This window comes from Bombus flavifrons, chromosome 1 (genome assembly GCF_040668555.2).
Source record: "Bombus flavifrons isolate JBK064 chromosome 1, iyBomFlav1_principal, whole genome shotgun sequence".
NCBI classification, from domain to species: Eukaryota; Metazoa; Arthropoda; class Insecta; order Hymenoptera; family Apidae; genus Bombus; species Bombus flavifrons.
Genome location: NC_138442.1, coordinates 12,022,203 through 12,036,065, shown reverse-complemented (window position 1 = coordinate 12,036,065; position 13,863 = coordinate 12,022,203). Strand labels below are relative to the sequence as shown.

Sequence of the window (13,863 nt, the reverse complement as noted above, 5' to 3'; positions counted from 1 at the left end):
TCTAACTTCATTATTTTTTCTACTTTTCAACTTATGAAGTCGATCAATCTGACTCCTGAACGCCTCGTATGTATTTTTCACTAAATTATTACTTTTCCTCCCTTCCACACCACTATCCGCTTAAAAAGTTCTGATACTTCACCCTGCAATTTACAAGTATTTATATGATTTTCTTATATGATAAAGTACCTCGTGAAAATAAGTCGTTTGTTTCTTGAAAAATTGTATAATCAATTTAAATCAATTTCATTGCTGAAATTGAGAAATTTATAAGAACTCGATCTAACTTCTTGCTTTAACTGCCTATGCATTGACAAGCTAAAATCGAGCCTGAGAAAAGGTCGTAGAATACACACTTCCGGATGGCTGCAAGGCAAAGTCTGGAGTTGTAACTAAGCAGACACTAATGTATACATACAGTGTTGCAGTGACGCGACGTCGCATAACGAAAACGATGCATCGGGACTAGCTAATTAATAACCGCGGGTAACAAGCAGCAGATGGAACGATGGCAGAAAGTTGGATAGCACAGACCCTTTGGCCACGGTCGGTCTGTCGACCGACTGGTTGGGACACACACCCACGCGCTGCCCATTATTGCGCACGTGTGGTCCGGATGGTCGCGTGCATGCTATTAGCAAAAAGGAGTGTCCCGAACACGTTACCGGTCCACACGGTAAAACAACTGTCCCCCTTCTTTGCAACGACCTTTTCGAGCGGCGGCCGTGAAAGGCGAGAATACACTCTCGAGCACCGGTTTCCGGTTCTGACACCCAAGCTGCGTATCTCTGTCCCTCTTTCGAAATGGCTCCTCTTTTATTTCGACTGGCTGTTCATTAGGCCGCTAATTAACGCTTAGCGTCGGACGTGTTTGCATTCACGCCGTCCTGCTACAGAGAGAGGATCATCTCGTTCCCTTTCTTGCGTTAAGCAGCAGCTGAACCATTATGGTCATTCGGTCATAGCCCGAGGTTCTTTGGCCAGAGTTATGGATGACGATACACGTGAAGCTTCTAGATATTTTCGTGTCGAGGTGAGAATTAGATGTCTCTATAGCTACCTATAGAATTCATAGGTAATCATCCATTCAAACGAACTCTATTCAACGTAGCTTTTGACTCCACAGGCGAGACGAGAACTACTTTCTGTATACGTCTCAGAGAGACACGTGGAGTGATTCCTCGATCAAGGTTCTCGTGAAGGTTCATCGAGGACCCGAGTTAATTATGAGAATCAGACATACTGGTCACAGAGTGGTCCGTGAAGCACGTTTCGGAGTGTTAACGCGCCGCGTAATAATCTCGCGTCCGGTTTTAATAACGTCGTACGGAGTAGCCGTTTCGCGAACTCTGTGAATATATTCAGGGACAATGTTATTTCAGCTAGCCACGCGGCCATGTATCAGCAACGATTCTATGCGCGGTCGCGTGCGGAGTAATTACTTTTCGGTGCGCGGAGGCATCGCTCAAAAGGCAACATTTGCACGCGACGTGGAACCGACGTGCAGCGAAACGCACGCACGCACGTATACGCGCGTGCATTCGCGTACCCACACGTAGATACGTTCGCGTGTGTTGTTCGTATACGGAAGGTATAAAAAAAAGAACGAAAGAAAAAAAAGTATGCGGCTGCTGCCACGTTTCGAGGATCGAGGGCGACAATGGCTTCCTGTTTCATCCCTGCGGGGCGTCCAGCTGTCTGTCTGGACTATGGTTGCACGAATGAATCGTCCTCCGACTCCATTGTGCCCGTTTTCCAGTTTTGCGTCGGGATTGTTGCCTGCCATGACATCTTCACCGACCGATCCTTCATCATTTTAGCGTTCTGTTTTCCCTAGCCCTCTTCCCATCCTTTCGAAAAGTGACGCTTTTATTCGGCATCGTTGACTTTGGACGCTACCGTTGAAACCGTTCCATGGATTTATACTTCTGGCGGGCTGTTGTGACGAGCTGGTTCGCGGAATTTTTTGGGGATTCTTTCGATTCTGTTGTGAAAGGAACCATCAACTCTCTGTCATTTTTATATTACTTATGATTTATTAGAATATTAGAGAGCAAGTAATAGCAGAGAGGTTCTAACATGCTGTCTTGAAAATCCTTTGAGAGACGAATCACATGGCTCAGCCATTTATCACTTTGATGCTGATCTCTTAATACAAATTTTTCTTTGATTTATCCGTCAGAAATGATTAAATCTTTTACAATGAAATGTAGCTGACGACACAAACAGGCATTGTATTTAGTTTGTTGTAGGTTAGTTTTAAATATCGTAATTAAATATTGAAAACCAAGTAACAATTTAAAAATCTTAATCATTCCGCTATTTACATACCACGATCTCTGATGCCCCTACAAAATCTTCACCGTAAATCAACGAATTAAAGAAAAATACAATACAGCCTACTTTCTCGTTTCCAATCTCCAAGAGGCTTCTTAAAAAGATAACGTATCGCATTGGATTTTTACGACAAGTCTCCTTTTCTCCTTCACTCCCTTTTTCTTTTTCTTTTTCGATAGCTCCACGCCCTGGATAATCGAACGTGTGTAGTCAGCGATATACCGACGTCCCGAAGTCATCTTTCAAAGGCAACCCCGCGACTCGATCCGAGCCCGGGATCGCCGTGTACGGGATGAGCTACGGCAAACGAGGTATTTCGAAAGGTTGGAACAGGGAGGCGTAGGCTGTTGCAGTTCGCGGACGCGTATACGTAATGACCTTACGCGGCGCTTTTTTACGATGCTTATCAAATGCAAATCCTTCTTTATTGCGATTGGTATTCTTATTACGTTCCTTCTTTCTCCGCTCGACGTCATCCGCACATTTCGCCACGGTTTCTTTCTTTTCCCCTGCCACGTCTTTTCCGCTTCATCTCCCCTACTCGCTGTTTCTTTCCTTTCCATAACAGTAACTCGACTTTTTCTGCTGCCTTGCGAGTAAGAGGATTTCAAACGTGGCCGCAACCCCTGCCACGAGACAAGATAGCCAAAAGAACGCGAACAACCACCTTTTAACTTCCCATTTGGATTACGCTAGCGGTGGTATGCTCGTGTTACATTATTTTTGCGTCTGTTCGCGCTATTTCTTCGTCCCATCGTGGAAAACATTAAAAAAGAAAAGAAAAAGAAACGGGAAAGAGATAAAAAAAATTCTCCCGGGGAAGGAAGGATAGAAAGAAGTGGAAATGTGACTAGGCGACATCGACCTTTTTTCCGCTGTCATGGAATAAATATTACGCCGCTCTTCGCGGTTGCCACTCCAACCGAGAATACCTACTTCTACCCAGGGTCTTCATTAAATGCAAACGCGACCGTGGAACTCGAAAACCGTTTACTTGCCATTATTATGTTCGTCGTCCCTTGGAAGTTTGTACCAGAGTAGTCTGCTCGGCCGTGCGCAATTACGTCCCGTTATTTCCTGAATTCGCGCGAAACGTATTAAACGCCGTTTCCTCTTGCTCCTAGTTACTCTTCGTTCCGTTGAATCTGTCAGCCGGACACGAACGATCGTCAAGGAGGAGAAGAACGATCGCTCGGCGTACGCTTCTCCCGAGAACAGAAACGTCAATCGAAACCGATCGTTCGACGATAATTCCCTCGGATGATTGATCGATAGCGTAACAATAACGCGGGCGACAGCCAATGGAGCCCGTCGATTTATTTATCGGACGCCGTTCTCTCTACCTGTCCATGAATTATTCACCGCGACCCGCCGGAAGCATCCGTTTCAGACGTCAAATCAGCTACCTTGCGTACCATATTGACTAGAAACAACGAAACTTTCACTTTCTCCAAGAAATCAACCATATCTGCAATTTATTTCAAATTCTCGTCCAATTGAGTTTAAAAGTGTACATTCTATATAGAGGAGCTGCTGATTCATAAAATTGAATATATATCCTGACAATGTTTCGTTCTATATTTTCTGCTAGATTTATCGTTAAAGTTCAATAAACAATATGCGTGTTCTTTAAAATGCACTAGCATCCACTTCAATGATGGAGAAAAAGTGATAAGAAAAGATTTTTATATAAACGAGTGACTTTACTCGAGCGAGGTTACTCTTGTACTTTATTAACCACGTTAGAAAATTCTTTGATCATTTAAAAAATGTTAGGCATTTACGTATATTCATTCGCAACGAGTAATTCGGTAGCATCACTTAATTGTAATTTACCATTAAGAATCTTGAAACGTAACAATCTCTACATTTTACTGTCCATTAGGGGAATGTTATGAAACATTCACAAGATCACACACGAGGAAGATCACCTCAGAAGCAGCCAGTATCCCGTGTCTCGGCGAAGAACAGGTGTATCGATAACATCGACGCGAGTATTGCCACAAACGATTCTATGAATCGTCCGGTGGGTCGATTGATCCGTGTCCAGCGACAAAATCGAGCAAAGGGTGAGCCAGATAGGTATACATCGAAGCATTTCGTGGAGACAGACGCTTTTTGGGGGGGCTCGTATCCGGCTGGAATTTCAGCCGTGCCTCCTTCCACCGGGGGACGTCCGTCCACCGAGGGACAGAGGGGTTGTTTTCGTGCAAAGGCACGGCGTATCTGCGGCGTGCGGGCTGGTCGGTATCAAACTCCGCGTGCCTGGAATTCCCCCAGTAATTGCATCGCGTGGCGCCGCACCAACGATTGCATTTTTGGCTCGCGTCACCGCGTAAATAGGAAAACTCGTGTTCACGGCGCAACCCTCGCGACTCGAACACGTTCGCGTCTCTTTTTTTTTCTTTTTTGTTCTTCCTTTGATGTCTCTCGAACGAGACACGCGAGAAAGATTTACGTAGAGAAACGTCTCGGTGGTTCCGTGAAAGACACCGTTTCTGGTTTGCTACCGTTTCTCTACGTGTTAACGAGAACACCCCCGCGAACGAACCGAAGGTTCAAATTGTCGAACGAGACAAAGGTGAAGCCTGTTCCCCATTGTGCCGTGATTATACGGCTCGTGCAAAGTCGAGGCGTTAATTGAGGTTAAATGGCTGATCTACACGGGAAGCTGGTTAGAAACGAAGTGTGAGGTGGCTACGATTCAAACTTTCTTTCCATCTGTGATTCAGCCTCGTTCACGCTTCGGTAGGTATGAGTCAGACGTTCCAGCTGGGGCTTTTTTTTGACGCTTCATGGGATAGATCGTCCAATTTGAGACCGTTCTACGGTAGCATTGAACCAAATATTTATTTATGTCGATATATAAAATATACACACTTTTACTATCGTATGTCAGAAGATATTAAGATATTTTTAAGTTGTGTACCAAACGTTTCAGATCCTCTTACAGAATAAGTAAATTTTTATATATTTCAGCATTGAAATAGAAACACTTTATCGCAAGGTGTTAGATTTAGAGAAAAGGAGTAAATCCAATAAACCGAGATGCTCTCTCTCTTTGCTACAATGTACTACATGTTTTTTATTTAGTTACCGGAAAATTCCTACAATTACACGTTACAAAAAAATATTAAAATATTTTTAGTGTCAAGCATCGAGAGATACGAACGAAATAATACTTGCCACTAACAAAATAATTAATAAATATGACAAAAGATATATAATATAATAAAATAAATTTCTTTCTTCCCTCCCTCCCTATTCGGATGTCTTACTCGTGGAACGAATTCTTTTCATACCCAGTATGGGTTAACGTAGAATACGAATGGGGCAATGCGACGAGAACGCGAAACAATATTCGATCGCACGTTCCCGTAGCATTTGGACGTGTACAGACACGTGTTCATTTGAAACGGAACGCAACGTGAGCTCCAGCAGCACGATGGAGGGTAGAGAACGATGGGTCTCGAATTACTGGGCAAGCAGGACCGATCGTCACTAGGGTGATGACTCGAGGTGTCAATACGTTACTGCGATTTCGATGAACAATAGTATCGGGATCCACGAAACCCTACACCCTACCTATAGCATAAAGGAAGCTGAAGTGCTAATACGGCAAAACCCCATTTTTTTTATTAGATCGTTCGGTTAGATCGTCCACGAAATTGTCAGGGGTGAAATAGATTGCATGCGAGGAATCGTAACGTTTCTCTTCGAAATTCAATTCCAATTTGCTGAATATTTATTGTTTATAAACTAATAATTCTGTTTCTCAATTGAAGTTAATGAACAGAAACTAACATAACATACAATTCAGAAGGAGTTTTAGTAATCCTGAAAGTGATTTATAAATAATCTCCGTATTTCTATGCATTTATAATAATTTAAAATGGAGTAGCCTTCATAATTTTCAATGAATGAAACAAATTCCTATGTAGATTCCACGTTTTTAGTTCTGTTCGCAGCAATGTTAAATTGTACAAAAATTTGCAGTCAGTTTATAAAACACCTAAAGCTAACTCGGTTTTATGAAGCGAACGCAGAAAAAGATGTTAGTTGATGGAATCGGTAAAACAATGCTCTGCGCGAATGCTTTCCACGCCATCCTCGTCGATTTCATAGATCAGAAAAAAACGTCTACGTTGTTGAAAGTTTGCACTACGGTTCTGATGATATATCGGCATATTCCAACAAAACTACGATCGAATATTTTGTCGTTTAATTTAAACAGTGTCTTATTGTTTACCTAGGGTCAGGATTCGTTGAAGAATAGAGAAGCTTCTTAATTTCAAGTCAAGGATATTTGCTGTTCGAAAAATCTCTGAATCGGAGCAACGCGAGACGCTGTTGTTTAAGTAAGGCTAATCTCCCTGAAGAGGGTCGATCCACGAGGCCGTTTCCTATCGAAGAAAGGAGGCAAAAGAAAGCAGAGAGTTTCGATCCGGAGAATCGTCGAACCGATACTCGACTCTTCTTCTCCGACAGGCTACCAGACTTGGAAACTGACGTCTTAAAAGTCCTTCGTTAGTTTCCCAGCCCACGAGACGAGAATAATCCGATCCGTTGCTTCCTCGTCTCGTTCTTCCTTCCTCCCTGTGGAACAGAATGTTACCATCGCTCCAGGGAAAAATGCGTATATTTCTTCCTCCGTCGAATAATAAAAATCAATCAGGCATGAATTTCAGCGTTAACAGAGAAACACTTTGCTGCAGGGTATTAGGTTTAGGGGAAAGGAATACGTCCAACAAAGTGAAAGTATTAGAGAGAGCCTTTCCCTTCTTACTATTACATGTTTCCCATTTATATACTTTCAAAGGCTTTTTTTATTGACTCCAGTCATCTACTAGACTTGAACGGTACCTCAAGATCCTAATATCACTTTTTATAGAATCTTCAGAAAGTTCACTCTTCTTCTCAATAGCAATTTGAGTTTCCCTAAGCTTCGAGCTGTGATGTCGCGTTCACATTGATTAAAACTTTTCGTGAATGCAGCGGGTACAAAGAGAACTTGCGCATACTCTTATTTTCCAATGAAGCTTTTTTTATCAAATTCTACGTTTCATTTTCATAATACCAAATTTTTTGAGAGATATGAAAGTACATACTACCAAATGATACGAAATTTAATATATTTAGATTTAATTAATTAGTATGGAAATATTATGATAAATGCAATAGTGTGCAAATACTGTTTTTAGCTATTATAGCTTGAGTATGTGTAAATTATGAACAAAAGTAATATCATGTCCACATTGATATTCACGGGTAGTTCACCAAAGAACATAAATAAATAAAACATAAGAAATTGCCAACAGATCGTCCGACGCATCATCTTCTAAGCGAACAATCTACAGTGTTCGCTGACGAATTCGCTGTTCGTATATTGAATCTGTTCTTATCGAAAAACGATTTGCGGTGTGTCCAGGAATCACTCGCGAATTCCAGTGTGCATGCAGCATAACACGACCTCGATCTCATCCCCCAATGATACTTTGTAGGTGGCCGCTTAATGATACTTGAGAGGGTTTGGGAGGAATTATCCGCCGACGACCTGGGTAGCTTAATTGGGAGAACACCCACCCGGCAAGCGGGAGATCCGGATTCGAATTCCATACCAGAGCAAGCCGACCCACCGAATATTTTTCTCCCTGCAACTTCAATTCGCAAAACTCTCAAACAATTCTCGATAGCGTATCGAAATCACGAGTCCTTCGACACGACGTTCCTCTCCCTCTTCTCATTATCGAGTCAAAGAGAAGCTGGAAACGAGAGAAAAAGAGCGATGTGCGCGATTGCATGCACGCTTGATCGAGTAGGGAAACGAAGAGCCTCGTGACCGTTCCGTATGTGTGCGACTACAAGGCAGGACCCGATGGATATTTGCACGGCTGTTTGGCCCGGCGTTACGCACACCTCCCACTACGTAGGTGGAGGAGGCAATAAAAATGCCGCGGCCAGAGAAAAGGGAGGCACAATGGAAACACAATAAGCAAGAGTGGATGACGATGCGGGGAATGAGACAAGAGGCCTGAAACTGAGGGGGGTTTGCTTCGCTCCACCGCTGCTACAATTGGCGGCGGCGGCGGCGCGGCGGTGGCGTACAAGCCACGGTGGCGGTGCAATCTCATTCGCGCTCTCTCGCATCAGCGAGCACAGAGCGCACTCCAACTGCCTGAATCCCTTGTGCTTTCTGCACCTACTCGCTGAGTACTCACATACATACTCTCTCTCTCTCTCTTTCTCCTCCTCCCATCTCTCTTTATCTCTTTCTCTTTCTCTATGCTGCATCGAACTCTTGCGCCTTCAGCGTCTAATCCCGAGGCTTGTCTACTTCTTCCCGACGACGCTCTAATCTCGCCCCTCGTTAATCATTCTGACGCGACGTTTTGTCGTGAAATCATGGTAGTTGGTTGCTTCGGGTGGAGTGGGAAATCGATCCTTTTTCAGGGTGGAGTTTTTGCTCGATTTCCCGGCTATTGGAAACGTTTTTGGAGTAATATTGGGCTTCTTCTTGTCGATCGAAGATTTAAGAGTTTTGGTAAAGGGAAGTGTAAGGCAGAGATGCGAAGATCGTACACGACTGGAATTGTGAAAATGATTGTTAATTTGGGTCCACATAACGCAACGTAGTCAACATAATCCTCGTTTATCTTCAGGCGTCCGTTCATTCAACTGTGGACCAGATGGATTCAACAGGAATATATGGACAACACGAATATGTTCCTCTTATTCCTGTCACTTTCCTCAGAAGCTTCCGAGAATATATACAGATATATTCTCATTCTCATATATATTCATATATACAGAATATATTCTTTTTGTAAATGTTTGATTACGTAATTACTAAACATTCTTACCATTGTTTTGAACGTAGATATAAAAACAGAATAACATTTTGAACGTAACCTTCCATCTTAATCGCTAAAATGATCGTCAGAATTGTCTACAGAAATCTACGTAAAAAGAAATCTTGACGATGATACCACAAAAACGACGTTTCTCCTACATCACCAAAACAGTACATACAATGTTTAACGCAATATCCCTTCTCTCGCGATAAACCTCGCTCTTTTACGTCTTGCATACGTCACACGGACTAAAACCCACTCGGAGCTTCGACTTCCATTCGCGTTCTTCGCGATTATCTCTAAACGAAAGTTTCTGGGTTCAAAGGCGTTTCGCTGTTCCAGGAACACGCCGGTGTACTCAGATACCGGGAGGGATCAGACGTACTCCGTTTTCCGCGCTCATAAAACCAACTTCTCGTTCCAGATACCCGAGAGCCTCGGTAATTCCGTACAATTCCCTCGTAGCCGTTATCACTCGGTGCGTGCAATACACCGAAGAGATCCCTTCATCGCGTCAGTGCTGGACTAACATCACCGTGGAACCACTTCTTTCCATTCTCCGCTGAAAGCCAGATAACGGCCGTGCCCGTGTAGCCATGCTCGTTTCCTCGTCGTTTTCTCTCCACCAACGCCGCCTGGTCGTCTCTCAGTGTGTGCTCTGATCCGACAACTCGCGAACAGGTGGGTGTCGAGAAAAGGAGATAAGAAATAGCCGACTGAAATTCACGGACCGAGTCAAAACGCCGATAATGCGTCATCGTTCTCGCTTGAACGCGGTGTCGCGTTTCTATCTGAAGATCTCTCGGATTGTGTTTGGATCTTACGCGATTCATGGAGGAGAGGTAGGCGTAGGTACGAAAGTGAAAGAGAAGTAAGAAGAAAGTTAGAATACTGAAGAAAGTAATGGAGGAAGTATGAGAAGATACGGTAGGTGGAGAAATATATAAGTTGCATTGTATAATTGGTTAGGAGTCAAAGTTGCTATGGACGAGCATTCAATCGAATGATAAAGAAATTAGAAAAAAGAGCAATTCGAAAATTGACGTTAGCAACGTATGGAATATATTTTATTTATTACGTATTACTTTGTCAATCATCGCCAATAGTGTAGAACTCTATTAGAACTCATCGGGGTTAAATAATTCATACGATAGTTCACCAATTTTTTCCATTATCACACTCACTTACAAATAAGTAGGTTCAATTGACGGGAGTTTAGTTACTCGAGGATGAACTAAAATTTTGCTTCAATAAATAAAGCTCCACGATATAACTATAATAAATAACTAAACTATAGTAAATATTTGAACGTGTAGGAATCTGAAATCTAGATCGATGCTTCGTGTTAATATTTTAGTTTAGAGGCATTGCTATATTTTTTCAGTGAACATGCGAGAAGAAAGGCGTTGAAAAATGAAGGTGGTGAACAGTGAATCATCAGGACATTGTGTTCTCTGTAACATTGGGGAGGACGTAACGCGTGCGAGACGATGACCAACATGAATGGTAGTACACAGAGAAATCGGAGCATAGATAAGCTGCCGTCACCTCCAACCTCCAGTCCGTTCACGGTACTTGTAGCAACAGCCTGCTGGTGAATGTTACGGTATGTAGAAGGGCTCCTGTGTCGTTTACACGGCCGGCAGTAAATTTAGATCACCGACACTCTCAACTCGTTACCCTCAAAGCCCGGCTGGAGGATTCATCCGTTTCGGCGAATTTTTCCAAGGTAATTTTAGAACCGGTCCAAAAGATCCTACCACTTTCTGCCACCGTTTCGTTAATCGTTTCAGGCAAATGGTCTCGCAACTAGTCTGAGAAACCATACTTTTGAAAACTAGAAGAAAAAGAAAGAAACGAAGTAAGGAAAGTCGAAGGAAAGAGCAAAAGAGGAGAAGGAGGTTCGTAATTGGCAAGCGAAACCAGGACGCCGCCAGTGGCTTCGAAACGATATTCTCTAATCCGACAGCGGACAATTATCTGGTCCGTCAGAGCAGGACTCACGAACAGCAGACAAGCGTGTACACTTGAGAAACGACCGACGGGACGGCTTAAATTTAGTAACTCCCTTTACTGACCGGCCACGAGGCAGCCGACTGTGTAAACGCGCGTTGATCGTAACGTAACTCTCGCAATCTATCCGGACGGTTCAACGCAGCCGTTTGTTACACCAGAGATCGGCGACGCAGACAAGATTGCTACGTTTACCGATGTTCGCGTCGTTGATGATTTGTTGCGCGTTTTGCATCTAAGAACGACAATGACGAAAAAGACGCGTCCCTCCGAGACAAAGTGGAAACTTTAGATAGTCGAACGTATATCACTGTCAGTACTAAACGCGTTATGTTAACCTATCTCTTTCATTTGTTTCCAGCTGTAATTAATTTTACACCACGATCCAATTATTGCTTTAATAACGTTTAATTTGTCTCCCTCGTAAACTACTCTTGACATTGACGATCGACGAAATTCTGACTCGCTCTTGACTGCAGTTAGCAACCGGTAGAGGGAACGTCATAATCTCGAGGCAAGAAGGCAAACAGGGAGCAAAGTTCGCGAAAACAGTGTCACGAGCAGGCTAATGTTCGCCTTTTACGCCGCGTCGCTAGTGCCTGCACGCGTTGACACTCGAGGAGTGGCGGTACAGCGCGGTGAAACTTCGCTCCAACGACGAGGCAGAAGCCCTAGAGAAAGTTTTATGATTAAGGAATTAATTACAGCGGGGATCCGCCAGTTTCATTAATGACCGATTAGAGAGATATCTCGAGTGTTTGGGATAAAGGAGCGTCTCTTGGTAACCTGCTGGCGAATTCCTCGATTTTCGACCGAGGCAAGCTCGTAATTTCGATCTCTCGCGTCGCTGAAACTTTCGCAGCTCGAAACTTTTCTTCTCGCACATCTCCTTTTTTCCTCCTGTTCTCCCACTCTTCTCTCTCTTTCTCTTTTCAAGAGTTTACAATCTGGAACGATGCTGGTAGTAAAACGAGAAATTCCGCGAAAGCAAGGGAGATGGTACGTCAATTGAATGTCTTCATGGTAACTAGTCCTTAATGAAGCAAACTTTTATTTTACTTTCCACTCTTGCAGACGTGCCCCTTCGATATCTCATAGAGGGAGTCCGTTATCCGTTCTACGTGCAAAGGCACACCCCATGGAAAGTTTGCTTTTCAGACTTTTCACGGATATATACATACATGTATATCTCTTTAATTTCTTCTCGTAATAATCAAGGATTCGTTTGAAGCGTTAAAGTTTGTTCGTGTGGAGCAATTTAATTATATAACTTTATCGTTTACCGTTCTTCGCTCTAAATTATCTCGTGACAATTATTATGTTTGCTTCGAAACTAGACAAATCTAATTAACTATGAAAAATATAACGAAAAGTATCGTTTAACTCGATATCTTCTAAAGAAAAATTTAATAAAATATTACAATTAATACAAACTTGTTATATTCGACGAAAGAATTCTTGACGAACGTTTCCGTGACAGTGTCAATGATTTTTCTTATTAACGAAGAATAAATTGCAGTGTCTACTCGGAAGACGCTAAAATAAGTATTCTTACGCTTATAAAGTACAAATATATCAATAATTTTATTTAAAAAATCATATATAACTTGAAGTACATAATTTACACAAAATATTGAAGTTTTATTAAAAACAAAAGGTGTTCTAAAACTGCAGTTGGAATGTGGATTCTGATTACAAAAGCAATTTAAACGTTGCCATGTTACGCAGGTTTTAACAGGTTAAAAGGGATTGCTTTGTTTTGCACTGGTCTGGTTCACTTCGTAGTTCATTCCTAGTTTACATTCATTCGCGGTTCTATTCGTTCGTACTTGTGCAATTACCAGCGGTGCTTCGTGGCTCTGATAAACCTCGGAGAGCCTGCGTAATTACAACCAAAACACGTACAACGCACATTGTCCCGAATTTTGGCAGATGTTGCTATAAACTTCTGCCCTAACACACCACGCAAATTATCATCGCAATCGATTCCTAGAATATCCTCTGTTCCTAAAACCAAATTAAACGCAATTCGATCACCGACGATATTTAATTAACTTGATCCGATTAATTGCACTCCAATATTCCTGCCTACGATAGATTTGAATTCGATATGAACGTAAAATTACAAATCGAACAATCGAGGAGCTGAGACAGAAAATGATTTAAGTGAAAAAATGAAGATTTTAAATAGAAACAAATTTCATTTCTGATAGTTTAATTCCTTCGACGCTGTGCACTTTCAACGTTTGCAATTTTTACATTTTTAGAGAAAGGGTAAGTAGTGAAAAATGTTAGCTGGTAGTTAAATTTATCTTTATTTCTTTCAGGACCATTTTGGACCAATTTTGGAGATTTGAGAAAAATTTTCGTCATGAATTATTAATAATAGGAATTCATTTTTTATGAGATTTATGTAAAGAAGATTAATGCACTAAAATTTAACACCAGCTTTACTGAATACACTTATCATTTAGATAATAGATAGCTTGATAGTTTGTTAGCATACAATATTATACGTACGCAATGTCAGCGAAAGGATAACTTGTAAATCATACGTTCATCCTGTCCAACAAAAATTTAGTTAGCATTTACAATAGATCTAAAAAGCTAAAATAAATTATTTTAGCATTGTATTCCCTCTCTACGCTCTCACTCACAACTT

At 42.1% G+C, this 13,863-nt stretch overlaps 1 protein-coding gene and 1 long non-coding RNA gene across 8 annotated transcripts in view; one reads left to right on the top strand and one right to left on the bottom strand.

The window, feature by feature from the left end:
- Nucleotides 1-13,863, bottom strand: part of LOC138184329 (discoidin domain-containing receptor 2) — a 254,587-nt gene that overhangs the window by 61,386 nt on the left and 179,338 nt on the right. The window lies entirely within an intron of this gene.
- Nucleotides 9,752-13,399, top strand: LOC138179076 (uncharacterized). The gene is made up of 3 exons (XR_011172930.1): nucleotides 9,752-9,869; nucleotides 10,573-10,917; nucleotides 10,982-13,399. It is a non-coding gene; the product is annotated as an uncharacterized LOC138179076 (long non-coding RNA).